Raw genomic sequence first — 13,306 nt, forward strand, 5'->3', positions numbered from 1 at the left:
CACTTTAAAGGTGGGAGGAACTCATGAACTTAAATCACCGTCACTGTGGTAGAAACTGTATCGTGGTCTTTGGAATGGGCCCACCTGAGCCACCAAAAAGGTGTGTATGTGGGAGTAGGGGGAGGTGGAGAGAAGCTGTCTACTGGCGACATTTCCTCTCAAGGTTGTCCCTGAGGCAGACTCAGAATTTCTAGAGCTTTATTCAGGAGTCTTATCAGCAGCAACAATAAAAAATCCAAACCCAACACATGGGTCTTAAAAGGATAGCCTAAACAAGTGTCAAAAGCTCGATAAAAGAGCTACAGGAATGAAAGAAACAAGTGCCCAGAATCTCTATCTGGAGAAAGGAGCTCAGAACCGAAGAGCTATCCGAGTATCTACCAAAGGATGTAGAAAAGAAACCTCCTACATTTTAAGTCAGTCCAAAGGGATCACATCTCACAAAAGTGCAATGTCAGAAGTAGAATCCAGTGAATACCATCAAAATTTATTGCGCTTTTTTTCAACAATGTACCACTAAGTTTTTAAGAAAGCAGTCTGCTTATCAGCGTATGGTTCCCTTCTACAAAACTACTCTGTAAAAGTGCCATCTGCTCCCTCTATATGTCCAGAGTCACAACTGCTGAATTGAGTGACATGAGGTATAATTTAAAAAGTGAGGTTTGATGCTCTATGCTCATCTTGAATGGCTGTGGAATAAGGGGCTTTATTTCCTTTTGGTTCACCAAGTTGTGTAAAGCAAAGCAGAACTGAAGAAACAGCAGCCCCCAGACTTTACAGCTAAGGATGGGGATGAGAGAAACACTTCATATATGATAATTTCTTATCACTTCTACATGTGTTACCTTGAATAGCCAGAGAGGTTCATGCAAGTGTAAGAGAAGAGGTGATCTGGCCGCTTGTCCTGAAGTAATTCTGGTGGCATCAAGAACTTGTTAGAATGCTCAGAACCAACCGTGAACCACTTGAAGCAGCATACTTGAATACTGATCAGTGTCACTTCTGTGCTTCATATCAACTCCATATTCAACACCCAAATACAGGCTCCCTCAGGGAATATGTTTGATACCTTGAGAAAAAAAACCCCAACAGTCTTCATAAAATATTTAAAATATTTAATTGATTATAATCTTAATATTTATATTTATGAAACATTATTTCTGAACATTCAACATCACAGTGTTTGCAGAGGTCCAGATTTAAGGCATTGGAGCCAAGTAATTGTTCATAGCCATTTCCCTAAACTAATCCTCTGGCATAGTTGGGATTCAGTGTAGAAACTAGGAGCCCTCTTATTTTCTCATGCTGAGTTAAATGTGGATGTTCAGTGCACATTTCCTCCTGTCAGCTGGGTTTCCTTAGAAGATAAAACCAGGAATATTTAAAATTAAAAGAGAAAGAAAAAAATCCCTTTGGCCTCTATAATCAGTTTGAAAATTCTTTGGTGTTAAAATCCAAAGTAATTCAATTTGAGAGAAAGATTCCCATTTGTTTTGATGGGCACTGAATTAGGTCCTTGGAGCTCAAAAGCACAGATGGTGAGATGAAACCAGCTACAGAATTTCCGTCTTGTTGGATAGATTGGCTCTTCAAGATTTTTTGTCATAACTTTGGAGGAAAATTCATAATCATGAAATACTAAACAGAGCAGGAATTCTGAAATGCCTTTAATAATTTGATATTAAACTTACTTCTTGTGATAAAGCAAGACCATTAAAAGACTGTTGCAATGTTTGGTTTAAATTAGACGAGCTTAATTACTGCACTTCATTACTTCATCTGAGTGTATATGAAGACAGAGACTTTAAAGGCTGAACTTGCCAGATGGGTTCTGAAACCTTCCAAAAAGCTCTTGGTAATCACCGCTAGCTGGAACCAGATACTAAATAAAGCATCTTAATCCTAAAGTGGTCATTGAGAAAAGAAGAATCTTTGGAGGAAAAACTCCCAGCAAATTCACAGCATCCTCTCTGCACCTATTTCTACTTTCTTCAAGCCTTTTTATGCTCCATAAAATCAGGCTTTGGCAAAACAAAGATCCTTGCTTGTGTGAGTTACTTCAGACTTTTGTTGCATGCTGAAATATCACTGCTTCTGAACTTTAAATACAAGGAGGTGTGATTTTTTGTAAGAAAGGACAGAGCAAGTGTTCATGAAAGAACATGCTTTTAGCTTACGCTAAGATGTTTGACAGGTAGGGCAGATCATATGTGCGATTACTTGAGTGAGAAAATATAGCTGGCTTAATACAGGACAGCACTTGAGTGAAGTCTAAAATGAAAAGGAAAGGTAGCCATTTATGGGTGAAGAAACAGAATATCATGAGTTACTCAAATCGCAATTCTTTTTGCCAGGGAATTGTAGAAAAGTGCAGACCTGCAGCTGCACAGACAAGCATCAGTATCTATCAAGCCTCTGAACTATAGTCTTCTCTCATGTAGATACATTTCAATACCCAAAAATATATCCAGTTAATTTCTTATTTTAAAAATAATGGCATGTTAAATCTTCGTGAAAATAAGTGGATAACATACAAATATGAAAACACACTTCAAAATTAAATGACAACATATGTGCGCACAAATAGATCTACATCATCTGTGTTGGTTTTAATTTCTTCCTTCATTTGGATTGTGCCAGGCAGATGATGGGTTAACGTGAAGCATAATGACTTAAGACTAGAAATTCATATATCTGTCTTCAATTACTGGAGCATCCTTAATACTGAAAATGATTTGTACAATCTAAAAAATTAATAAACATCTTGGGTCAAATAATTGCCTATTCAAATTACTTTTACAGCAAAGTGTCACAAATGTATTATAGAACCCACAATTCACAGTTCATTTTCCAAGATAATTACATAACCACCAAGAAAATTGGTCAATTTATCAAAAATTTGATTATGTTTGTGAGCATTATGTTAAATCTGGCTTCTGTTCACTTGAACTTTGCTTTCTGAACTGCCACTGTAAGCAGAGATTAATGCCATTGCAAGAGTTGCTCTGGCCAAATCTATACCTAAGACTTTTTGAAAGAATATGATAAATTTTGTTTTATTATTAAGTGGAGAAAATAAAACTGAATTTACCCTTAACAGAAGATTTTTCAGACTGGCAAGACAGTAAGGTTTTCTAGTCTACATTGGAAAGGACTGGACACTCACCAACCTCTTCACCCTCTTTAGAAGACAGAATTATCTTGCTACTAATGTATTTTCTAAAGTATTCTAGCTGAAACACTGCAGGCACTTTGTTGACCTTAAAGTTATGATCAGCCTTTGTGTCATTATAAAGTGAGACGATGTGCTAGAAAGCCCTTCATAATTCTGTGGCTCCCTTCAGGGCACTTGATGCAACTTAAATGGAATGTGGGTTGTTAGGAGATATTTCAAGTGAGGAGTGGGTAGATTAATGAACTGTTAGGAAAACAGATGAGAGATGTTTTCAAGTCAGGGCAGCATAAAACACTAAGAGATATCAATGAGTATTAGCAGTTAAAATAACCCAGTATAACTTCTTTAATAGTACAGTCAGGAAATACTGAGCAGTGGGAATGGAAGGAAAATTAAGTTATTTGCAATGATATACAGACTTATCGCCATTACAGAGTGGAATGAACAAGTTCAGTGGCACAGGAATAGGGTCAGAATCCTGACCTACTGATTCACATTTGACAGAGAATAAAAAAAATAAATAAGAATCACAGGAAAATGGTTTTGCTTATTTAAATACAGAGAAGTCAGAAAATCTCAGGCTGCCACTCTGGGGTGGAATGGCGAATTGCACAGAAATATCAAGTACTGTTGCTAATTATACCTGTTCCAGTGGAGAGCAGATGACAGCAGCGCAAGAAGCCCACAGCTGGATAAGCACATCAAAAGTAGCTAAATCTGAGCAGGTACATCTGGTAAGGAGAACAGCAGAAATACTACATACCAGTGAATCAAATTGAAATATACAATTGAGTAATGAAGCAAGAGAAGGAGGAAGTTTGCTTGCCTGTGGGAAAAGATAACTCACTTCCAAGATAAGTATTGTGCCATCAGCACTGTGATCTCTATACTAGCATAACTGAGGGATGCTGCAGTTATTCATTCATTGCTCAAGATGCGCTGTGTTTTAGCTGTAGTAATTAGCTCACACAAGGTCATGTGAGGCTTCAAAAACAGAAGTGCAAAAAAGACAGTGATGTCAGAGTACTTCAGTTTTACTGTGAGGTAAAATTTGCTATGCCAGCCTTAGGCAGATTTATAGCACTGATCTTGTAAACCGAAGTGTCTCTCCTTCACTACGTTTTACCTCAGGAAAGCCAACGTGTATTAGTTACCCGGGGGTTAAAAGGGATAAGAAAAAGCTACTTCAGCCACAGTGAAGACAAGCAGTCAGTTTAATTTATTGTAAGGAGGCAGAAAGGTTGTCGTAGATAAGAATATAGTACTGGCCTTCCATACTTAGCTAGAGGTAAGCACCTGAAGTGTCACCTTCCCCTCCAGTATTTGTAGTGACATAATCCATATTTGTTATCTTGCTCTAACAAATTCATCTGTTTTGAGTAACAAAGGAAGAAAGTTCTACTTTAGTTTTGGGGTCAAAGGCAAAGTTTGGAAAAGGTTATTGACAGAATCAAACATATTTGGAATTGCTGGGAAACCATTCTATTATATTTACAGAACTGGTTTTGTTTTAGTCCCAGTTTTCTAAGGGTTTTTCTTTTGCTTTCAGTAAACATAATGTAGCTATTATATTCTGTTGAAGCTCTTTTACCTTTCCCATGCACACAAACTGATACATCAATTCCTGTATCCCATTCCAGATCGTGTCTGAGAATGAAGTTATTTATGCAGGATAAAACTTGTACCTTCTTCAAATCCTCTTCCCCAGGAGTCTCTCGAAGTGAATAACCCCAAACAGGAGCAGTCAGCAATTGCAAATCTGGGTCATTTAAGTTAAAGTGAAAAATCCAGGCTTTACAGATTAAAATGGAAGCAAGGCAATGAAATTCATATTAAATATAACAATATCAGAACCAGACTTTTTTTTGTTATAATTTGCTGACTAAGCAAGAATAAAACCTTACAGTGCAGAAAGGCCAGCTTCTTTTAAAAACAGCACCCAGTTTGCCAAGCATCTCTCCTGAAGCTGTATAACCTCATTCTTCTGTTATTTTAGAGGGCTTGTGTTCAAGGAAGAAGACTTTTTGTATTATCATCAAATGGGGCATAAGGATTACTCCTGTTCTAATAGTTGCATATAAAGAGACTGGAATGCGTTTCCAACTGAATTGTTCATTGAATATGGACTGAGACCACAATATTTTCTTTCTATATATATTGCAAACATGGTTGTGTATCAAGGGTGTGTGGTCACATCAAAGAGTAATTCTGATCGTCTGCCAGGGGCTATAGATTTCATAATTAATGTTTTCTGACTATGCAGTTTTAAAACTCTCAGAAAGTTATAACCTGAGTGACTAGAATTCAGCTCAGAGTAAGATTTGTTGGGATGTTAACAAGGTGTTAACTTGCCTTTCCAGCTGTCTCAGCTGAACCTTATTTAGAACATAATATTAATCTGCTGGTGATAACATATGGGATAAACACATCACAATCAGAAGCTCTCACAGTCTAAGCTAAATCACCAGGGGAAAAAAACAGTGCAGGAACTCAGAATATGAGATTTATGATTATACCATGGAATGCAGTGGTCAGATCCTCAGAGTTTGCAAACCACTTGAATACTTCTACCAAAGCAATCACTTGTCAAATATTCATGATGAATGTCTGCCACAAAACAGGGCAAGTAAATCATTAGTGGAGATTAATCAGTAAAGATTTCTGCTCCATTCTTTAGCATAACAAGTTATTTGGATAACTTTTTTGTGTTTCAGACACCCTGTTCCTCTCTCACTGACTGTTATCCACTCTTGTGATGTCACTGACCTACAAAAGAACGTGTGACACAATTTAAAGACAGAGAAAGAAAGAAAATTAATTTACAACCATTTTAAATTACATTAGAATTAACAAGTGACCTTTTAATTCACTCTAATTTTTAATTGTAATTCAATCTACTTGTACTCAGAGGAACGTGTAGGGTGTGATCTTTCAACACTGGCTCAATTTTTTTCTGGCTTTAAGTGTAACTGGCCTGAGCAGGGACAAAAAAGAAGACAAGCCAGGGAGCTCTCAAAACTGCAGTTTGGGCCAGATAACACTGTTAGTATTTCCATTGAATTCACTGTGATTTGGGGCTTAGTCCTGAGTACTGGCATGCAGCTGTGTTGGCTAATGACAGCAGCAAAATGTAAGAGGCTTTCAAAATCCCTATCCAAGCATCCGGTACCATTGTATAATATCAAGAGTTCTTTGTGTTATTGTCACCTAGAAGCAAGATAAAGTGCTCAAGCATTACACTGAAGACTATGGTAAAAGGGGAAGCCAGTATATCTACTATTTTATCTCTATCTACTAAAAAGATCTGGAGACAGACAGCCGAGTGAAGTTGTTTCCTCTATATTGGGAACTACATCTATCTAAATGGCCCTAAGAAAGGAACAAAATCAGTTCAAAATAGAAGCTTGGCAGAGTAGCTCAAATGGGAAAGAAGATATACTGGCTCAGATCCTCAGCATGAATGGCAGTGATGTGCAACTAGGTTAATTTATCAAATTGTATGTCTTGATCAGTAGATCTGGGACAATTAAAGGTGCAGTTATTGACTGTATCACTTACAGAATCACAGAATCACAGAATAACCAGGTTGGAAGAGACCCACCGGATCACCGAGTCCAACCGTTCCTATCAAACACTAAACCATATCCCTCAGCACCTCATCCACCCGTGCCTTAAACACCTCCAGGGAAGGTGAATCAACCACCTCCCTGGGCAGCCTGTTCCAGTGCCCAAGGACCCTTTCTGTAAAGAATTTTTTCCTAATGTCCAGCCTAAACCTCCCCTGGTGGAGCTTGAGGCCATTCCCTCTTGTCCTGTCCCCTGTCACTTGGGAGAAGAGGCCAGCACCCTCCTCCCTACAACCACCTTTCAGGTAGTTGTAGAGAGCAATGAGGTCTCCCCTCAGCCTCCTCTTCTCCAGGCTAAACAACCCCAGCTCTCTCAGCCGCTCCTCATAAGGCCTGTTCTCCAGCCCCTTCATCAGCTTTGTTGCTCTTCTCTGGACTCGTTCCAGAGCCTCAACATCCTTCTTGTGGTGAGGGGCCCAGAACTGAACACAGGATTTGAGGAGCGGTCTCACCAGTGCTGAGTACAGAGGGAGGAAAACCTCCCTGGACCTGCTGGTCACGCCGTTTCTGATACAAGCCAAGATGCCATTGGCCTTCTTGGCCACCTGGGCACACTGCTGGCTCATATTCAGTCGGTTGTCAACCAACACCCCCAGGTCCCTCTCCTCCAGGCAGCTTTCTAGCCAGACTTCTCCTAGTCTGTAGCACTGCATAGGGTTGTTGTGCCCCAAGTGCGGGACCCGGCATTTGGCCTTGTTAAACCTCGTGCCATTTGACTCAGCCCAGCGGTCCAGCCTGTCCAGATCTCTTTGCAGAGCTTCTCTACCCTCCAGCAGATTGACACTTCCACCCAGCTTAGTGTCGTCCGCAAACTTGCTAAGGGTGCAATGACTGATATGATGAAAACTATTTTTAATAAAAGCCAATAATATACAAAATATAAGAATCCAAGATATCTAGCCCAAATCTTACACTAAACCTACCTTTTATAAATATGACTGTGATCTTCACTGGTATATTCTTAACAATATATACTTGAAGGTGTCATGCAGGTCCAGGGACAAGCCTTCTGTTCTACACGAACACGCGTATTGAGATCAGCTGCATGTTTGCTCTTGCCAAGCAGTGAATCACTGCTGGATCTATCATTTCTGATAGCAGGTGGCCACATAGTCCTGCAGCATAGAATTGTTACTTGTGAAAAGATGCAGAAAACCTCCATACAACCAGTAACATGCTGGTGACAAAGGCCTGCCTTCATTCCACATCTGCAACACTCGTAGGATCCATTTTAACCTGCGTACATTACCTTTTTAGTGGACTTTATGCCTTGATTGAATTTAAACTGTCCACAAATACCACCTGCCCTTGCAATGAGTACTATACTTGTTTCCTTTCTGGGCTACTGGCAGTCCATTCTGGGACCTGGAAACCAAGCATGTTACTCTGCAATCCAACAGATGGCTGTCTTGCATTTCTTTCCATTAACAATCATCTTTACTATAGAGAAACAAATGTAACTGTTCTCTGGATGTATTTCCCTTCATGATTCTAAATAATTTTTCAAAAAGAAATAATGAGAAATTCCCTAAAACATTACACCTTGTATATGGAGGAAATTTTAACTATGACTTGACAGCTGCACTGTTTAAATACAAGACTGCTATGCTAACCATCCATTTTTTTTTCATTAGTCCTCATTAAATACATTACCAGATACTTCTCCACTTTTATTTAAACCTCTTCAGTCTATCTACATTCAGCAAAATTAAAACACTAAATGTGCACAGACAGAATCATCATCTCGCATTACTACGTAAGACTACCTGGTCTACACTACCTAGAAGATAAGAAAAAACAATCCAATAGTTCTACCTGGCCTTCAGAATCTGTAAACCTGGAACTATTTATAGATCCTAAGTAGACTTGGTTAAATACCACAAAAATGAATGAATAGTTTTGTCATAAGCTCTTTCAGTTAGTATTTGTGGCGTATCGTTAATAACTGCATTTGCTTATCTATATGACAAATGTTTTCAGCCCCAAAGATGTTTATGAATCCTAAATACTTCACAAATAGCCAGTGAATAATTATTCATGGTGAAAAGTAATAAGGCAAGTCATTATCAGTTAGATGGTTTTGATTATTTTCTCATTTCAACAGACTAAATCATCTAACTCTAGTGTAGAAACAGATTTCCTTAAGCAGACAAATAAAATGCCTGAAGAAGTATTAGGTTCTTAAAGAAGTAGTAGCAGGGGATAGTTCATAAAACCCCTTTGTAATATCTTTTTTTTAAGTGGCAAGAATTAGAAGAAGTTTTGAGCAATTAACACTTTCACAGAAAATCTGATCAGTTCAGGAACAGGATGAAAAAAAGATTAAGCAGTTCAATAGCTCATCAAGAATAATTTTGAACATCTCTAGGCCATAATGGACTTAAAGATTTTCAATTAATCACCATTGTCAGAGTAAAATACCCCTTATTATTTAGGATTTAAAATAAACTAGACTGCATTCAGGAAAACTCTGTTGTTCAACAGACATAATAAACACAACTTGAGACCGTGTTTACTTCAGGTTAGTGGACAGAAGAGCTGAGGACAAGCTGAAAGATACTGCTTACAGAAATTTGCATGGATATCAGTTTTAATTCAATTTTGAGTGTATTCACATTTGCAGTTGGCATTCTGCAGAGACTATGCGTATCAGGCATATACCAGCAAATATTTCTGTAGTGATCATTAGAAAACATATCAACATTTGTTCTTCATCACTGTCTCTCCACAGAAAACTTTGTGGGAGAATCCTCCTGGCCCCATTCTAAATACTTCAGTCAAAAGCAATAATATTTTGGATTTGAAGTACATTCTTGGAGCTTCCTGGAATTTGCAGTCTACTATACTGGAGTCAAACAGTAGTATACTTTGTCCTCTTAGGAAATAGATGGAATGTAATATGAAATGTCAACTTTAGGAAGAGAATCCAGCGAGAAAAATAAGGACGTAGGACAATATGATAGCATTTTGTCATTAGAATGCTTATATTTTGGCCAGATTATTTGACTAAAACTGAAAACCAGTTAGGGATTGTAATTCCATTTTCTGTTAAGTATGATTTTTTTTAAACAAACTTATACTTCCTCAGACAGTAGACTATCTATATTAAAATTACTTTTAAAATAAAAATTCCTGATGGAAAACAAAGCAACCAATCTGCATAGAAAAATATTTTCAAATTCACTATTCTAGGATAAAAACTAGAATCCTCATTAAAATTTTTATGGCTCAGCCATTAGAAGAACAGAAACATTATCACGTGACTAACATGTCAAATCAGAGCAAATATTACCTCCTCTGAGCAGATGCCAAAAGAAATTTATAGCTCAAAGTTTCTGAAGTAATAATTCTAAGCAACAAATGTTTGGAAAAAAGCACTACCAATTTCGAAACAGAAAGGAAAAATAAACTTTATAAAACATAGTTTCTGCTGCTACTTGCTTACCATAACACACCATTCTTTGGTATGCAGTTTCTGGGCTTACAAAACTGTGCTAGCAGATGAAAGAAAATGATGATGATAAAGCAATACATAAAAGGCTTGATTTTTTTCTATCGTTAACAGAGAAAAGCATCTATTATTACTTACTCTGGGAAGAATTCACATGGTATTAATTCCTTGTCTTGCCTTTTCGCTCTCTCTTGGTAGGGGAACTTTTTGACATTGTAGAGGCCAAACATGAACATGAGACCAGTTAGATGAGGTCACAGAGAGGAAGCAGCAAGTGATTATTTTGTAGAATGTCTTTCCTTGGGGTCTTTCACCAGAGTCCAGTCTCCCCAAGTTACCTAAAACTGTGAGATGATGGTGATGAAGAGCATGTAACTCAACAGCCCACCAGGATGGCCAATGACTCAGAAGTCATCTGCTGCTTGCAGTACATTCACATACAAGGTGAACAAGAATAGGCAGAAGACCAGGGATGTACCACTGATTGCAGTCATGATATCACTGAGGTCCTTGTCCCATGTACCCTGATACTTCATCCTACAACAATATTCGGAAACAAGAAAGTGAATAATGAGCTCATGGGTTGAACCAGCATAGCTATTTTTATAATCTTAGGCTCCCCTAAGTGGAACTCTCATTTCTTCCATAGATGGGAAGAAGACAATCTTGACTTTACCATGATGCCTGTGTGCATTTTTTTGAAAGCGTATGCTGCTGGTTTTTCATCTGCAGTAACCAATGGCCAAATACTTTGGTGTAGCACTAGAAAGAAATCACAGGCCAGTTTTTACTGGAAAAATATCTAGCCCACATTTATATGACAGCAGAATATATTAAAAGACAGTATATTTGTGAAATGAAACAATCCCAAGTAAATTGTTTCTGGTCCAGTAGCTGACACAGCTTGTATTCTGAGGGAAAGATTTCTAGGTTACATAAGTCCTTTTACACCAGGGACTCACAAAACAAACTCCAACACAATCTTTGCTGTGAACCAATCTCTTTTCAGACACTCAGCAGCTCTTAAAATCCACGTTCTCATTACCGCACATACAGCAGATTTCTTTCCTATATGACTTTATTTATTTATTTATTTAATCAGAAGGCTGTTTTCTAGTGCCAAGATACTGGGAATTGTCCAGACTGCTGTGTTCTGCTGAAGCTGCATGACCTTATCACAGGCACTCATCTCCATATCTGGCTGACACAGCAGCTGATAGTCAGTCTTTCATCACTAGCATACCATCACCCACAGATGATTGATCACAGCCAGGTCTCCTTAACATACTCCAAGGTTACCTTGGCATCTAGACAAAACTTGAAATCCCTAGCATTAAAGTACTTCTGCAACTGGCTGTGGAGAGGAGTGACATTCTCTAAGTCTTCTCTGCAAGTGCATTGAAGAGGGCACTGTGGAGAGGAGAATTATGGAACGTTATCAGATCAACTATCAATACGAGCACTTATTTATTCCAGTCTTGATGGATGTTACCAATAGCTCTTTCTACATGGACTGCATTTCATGTTTAAATGCGTAGTCATAATGGAGTTACCAAAACTTTTATTGTTACTTCTATTTACTTTCACATCTCTTTGGCTAAAACTTGAGATTTTCCCTGCAGCCTTCATCCCTTCTTTTACCAAATTCCTTCTTGCTTCAGAATATTTTAACTTTCTATGTTTCTTGGTTGAAGCTAGTGAGACCTACTGATGTGGCAAGTGAACAGACTAGCACTGCATTTCTAGATATGGACAGAACAAGTCATGTTATGGCAAAGTCTTCAAGAGCATGCCTCTCACTCCCAGAGCTCTTGAGTTTTTGCAGCCCTGCCTAGGAATTAGCTTTCCTATTAGAAAATTCTTCGCAGTTGTTAATGCTGAGAATGGTAGGCAGACTGAATTCCTTGAAGTCCTCATCAAGATGTAGCAGCTTCAGCAGGCCAGTGTTACTGAAGCTGATTAAAAAAGATACAGGAGAGATAATTATGATTTACCTGCACATTTATCTCTCTGCTCATTTTAAGAATGTTGTTAATATTAGGTTGCTATTAATAGGGATTTTTTTCTGCCTTACATGTACATATGATTGATATTTCAGACTAACTAGCAAACCACCAGAATCCCATTTCTAGATACAATATGGTCTTGGAAGATTCTCACGGTGTCCACAATCCAGTAGGTCTTCAGCAATATCTAAATGGATGAAGACTGCATGGGTTATTTCAGAAATCAGGTAGCAAAGAGGGTCTGTCTGAAAGAGTTACTGTTAACTATTGCCACAGAAAAGAAGTAGTTTATCTGTAGTTTATCTCTCTTTCTGTACAGGAGCAGGAAGATCAGAGAGATCTACATCCAGCTAGGTTCCCATCATAAAACCCTTATACTTTCTTAAACAGGGTAACAATTCTGGATCTCCGATTCCATACTCTTTTGCAGAAGAAAAGATTTACCCTGTAGTAATCACTGGACAGCAGAAGTAACAAGTGTAAATACAGTCAGAGTAAATATCCTATGTTTTTCTAAGTGGAGTATGTTCATAAAAGTATCTTTAAGTAAGCCATAATTTATAGAACGATGTTGGTATAAAAAAGCCCTAGCTTTCACAGATTGGAAAAAAGATGGGAGAAAAATGGTATGGGAAGAAAAAATATCACACACATGAGAAAAATATCTACGATTATGTTGAGGTCAATAGCAATAATCATCATCATAATTTTCTACTTCCCCTACATTAAATCTGTCATTTTTGACTATCATGCGCTTACTAACCCCCCTATTTGACCAGCACATATGAAGAGCATGTGGGCCATCTTCTTCTTTGAGGATTTTGTCATAAATGGTTAGGAAAAGTGATTATTAAAAACTCACTAGAGGTTCTTTCATTTAAGGCTATGAAAAATAAGAAATTATCTGTGATTGTGGAGATACATGCTTCATTGCTATGACAGATTCACTTTAAATGTTAATTATTCCCAGTCTTCTAACAGAGCATGCATGCATGCAGCTCTGATGGGAGCCTGCTCTCCTACCATTCAGTTCGTTTCCACATACACC

The sequence above is a fragment of the Phaenicophaeus curvirostris genome, chromosome 2, assembly GCF_032191515.1.
Source record: "Phaenicophaeus curvirostris isolate KB17595 chromosome 2, BPBGC_Pcur_1.0, whole genome shotgun sequence".
NCBI lineage: Eukaryota > Metazoa > Chordata > Aves > Cuculiformes > Cuculidae > Phaenicophaeus > Phaenicophaeus curvirostris.